This window comes from Penaeus japonicus, unplaced genomic scaffold (genome assembly GCF_977035675.1).
Source record: "Penaeus japonicus unplaced genomic scaffold, GWHDUDI00000001_assembly GWHDUDI00000003, whole genome shotgun sequence".
NCBI classification, from domain to species: Eukaryota; Metazoa; Arthropoda; class Malacostraca; order Decapoda; family Penaeidae; genus Penaeus; species Penaeus japonicus.
In genome coordinates, this window is record NW_028234405.1 from 4,418,351 (window position 1) to 4,420,850 (window position 2,500).

Genomic DNA, 2,500 nt, shown 5'->3' on the forward strand with positions numbered 1-2,500 from the left:
GGGTTTGTGTTCTGCTTTTGTTATTTATAGGCTTTATTGTTTATGTTTTTTGTTTTTTTTAACTTTTTTTGTGGGCGTGAGTGGGGTGGTGTTGGGGTGGATTATTCATTCGAGAAAAATTGTAAGCGGAAGTGGGATTAAATATGAAGATTGTATGAATGACCTTGGGATAAACAGGCACGAGGGAGGGAGGGAGGGACGTATGATGGGGTGGGGGTGGGTTGGGGCTTGGGGGTGGGGGGTGGGGATGGGTTGAGGTGTGTGTGTGTGTGTGGGGGGGGGGGGTGGGTTGGGTTGAGGTGTGTGTGTGTGTGTGGTGTGGGGGGTTGTGGGGGGGTGGGGGGGGGGGGGGGGGGGATGGAAGGAAAGGTTGTAGGTAAGAGAGGTGGTGGAAGGGAAGGAGAGAAGGGGCGAGTGGGTAGAGAGTACGTGATTGGAAGAAGGGAGTAAGGGAGATGGAGGGAAGAGGGGAAGGGAGGAGCTGAGAAGAGGAGAGACGGGAGGGGGAAGGGGGGATGGAGGAGGGAGAGAAAGCTAGTAGAAAGATGAAGAGTAGGAGGAAAGGAAAGAATCCAGAAAAAAAGGTAGGAAGAGGGAGAAAGGGAAGGTGACAGAGGGGAGAGGAATGAGAGAGAGAGACAAAGAGATGCTGGGAGAAGGGGGGGGGGGAGAAGGAAGGAGGAAGGTAAGGAGATGGCAAGGGAACTGAAGGAAGAAAGCAAGGAGAATGGAAGAAAGGAGGGACAAAGCTGACAAGTGGGAGAGGAGGAAGGCAAGGAGGAAGCAGTGGGGAAGGGGAGACTGGGGGTAGGGAAGGAGGGAAGAGGCAGGGCGGGGGGAGGGGGAAGGAGAGAAGGGGGAAGGAGATGGAGGAGGGGAGTGAGGAGGAGGGAGTGAGGAGGAGGAGGAGAGTGAGGAGGAGGGGAGTGAGGAGGAGGGAGTGAGGAGGAGGAGGGGAGTGAGGAGGAGGGAGGTGAGGAGGAGGGAGTGAGGAGGAGGAGGGGAGTGAGGAGGAGGGGAGTGAGGAGGAGGGAGGTGAGGAGGAGGAGGGGAGTGAGGAGGAGGAGGAGGAGAAGGAGGAGGAGGGGAGTGAGGAGGGAGAGAAGGAGGAAGGAGATGGAGGAGGGGGATAAGGAGTGTACCGGCGGATGCTGGACCTTCCCATCCTGGCCCTGGATCGGTGCCAGGGCGCTTCTCCCACGGCCAGGCAGACGCCAGGACACACAGGCACACACACACTCACACTCACACACGCACACACACACACACACACACACACACACACACACACACACACACACACACACACACACACACACACACACACACACACACACACACACACACACACACACACACACACACACACACACACACACACACATATACATACACAGACCCCCTCCCACACACACATATGCACACAAAGAGAGGAAAATAATAGGGGAGAGGATATGTGTACACTGTAATCATATGTCAGCAAACAGCATACACACGTATGTGTTTGTACAAACGGTTATGTATATGCCGTTTAATTAGCACATGTGTATGTATGTGTGTATGTACGTGTGAGTGAAAAGGCAGATATTATAATAGGATGCACAAACATTGCCTTCCTGTTTTGCATCATCTTCATGCATTTTTTCCTACATGTGTGTCCCTGTGTGCGTATAAGAATAGGATTATGAACAAGGCCCAACAAGCAAATGTTTCTTCAATAGCTCTACAAGATGACTGGAATATTTGTGAATGCATAAAGCTTTTCCGTGATGTTTAAAGAGAGAAAAAGAAGTACTTTTATCTAGCTGCTTTTATTACACCTTTTTGAGTGCATATTTGTATACATGGCTGGAGATGTGTGTAGGTGCGTATATGTTTGCTTGTGTGTATTTTTCCTCTCGCTCACTCACTATATATGTTTATGTGTGCATGTGTGTGTGTGTGTGTGTGTGTGTGTGTGTGTGTGTGTGTGTGTGTGTGTGTGTGTGTGTGTGTGTGTGTGTTTATTCACATGCCTGCAAATATAGAAACTGTTTTTGAAATTCATGATCGAGTGCCTTGGTAAAAAAACATCAATGATTTTATTCATAACCGGAGAGTGTATTCGAAAATTTTGAAAAATGTCAACTTTTCCCTCTCGTCCTACGATTTTAAATTGATTAGGACTAACTGATAGGAAAATGAAGCAAATAAATCATCTATCCTTATTTTTTCCCATTCTTTTCTTCTGTATGTTTTGTTTCCATCACTTTAAACTTACTAATATTGCTTGGTATTATCATGAAATCAAAAATTATTACGAGATTCTTTCCGGCCTGCTATCCTATCATAGATGTTGATTTATACTATGTTAATTTCATTACGGTATTGCTTGACGAAAAAAAAGTTTATCAAAAAGGAATATGAGAGAGGGAGAGAGAGAGAGAGAGAGAGAGAGAGAGAGAGAGAGAGAGAGAGAGAGAGAGAGAGAGAGAGAGAGAGAGAGAGAGAGAGAGAGAGA

General features: G+C 47.7%; 1 protein-coding gene across 2 annotated transcripts in view; it reads left to right on the forward strand.

Annotated features, from left to right (window-relative positions):
* Positions 1-2,500, forward strand: part of LOC122254560 (uncharacterized) — a 61,319-nt gene that overhangs the window by 29,715 nt on the left and 29,104 nt on the right. The window lies entirely within an intron of this gene.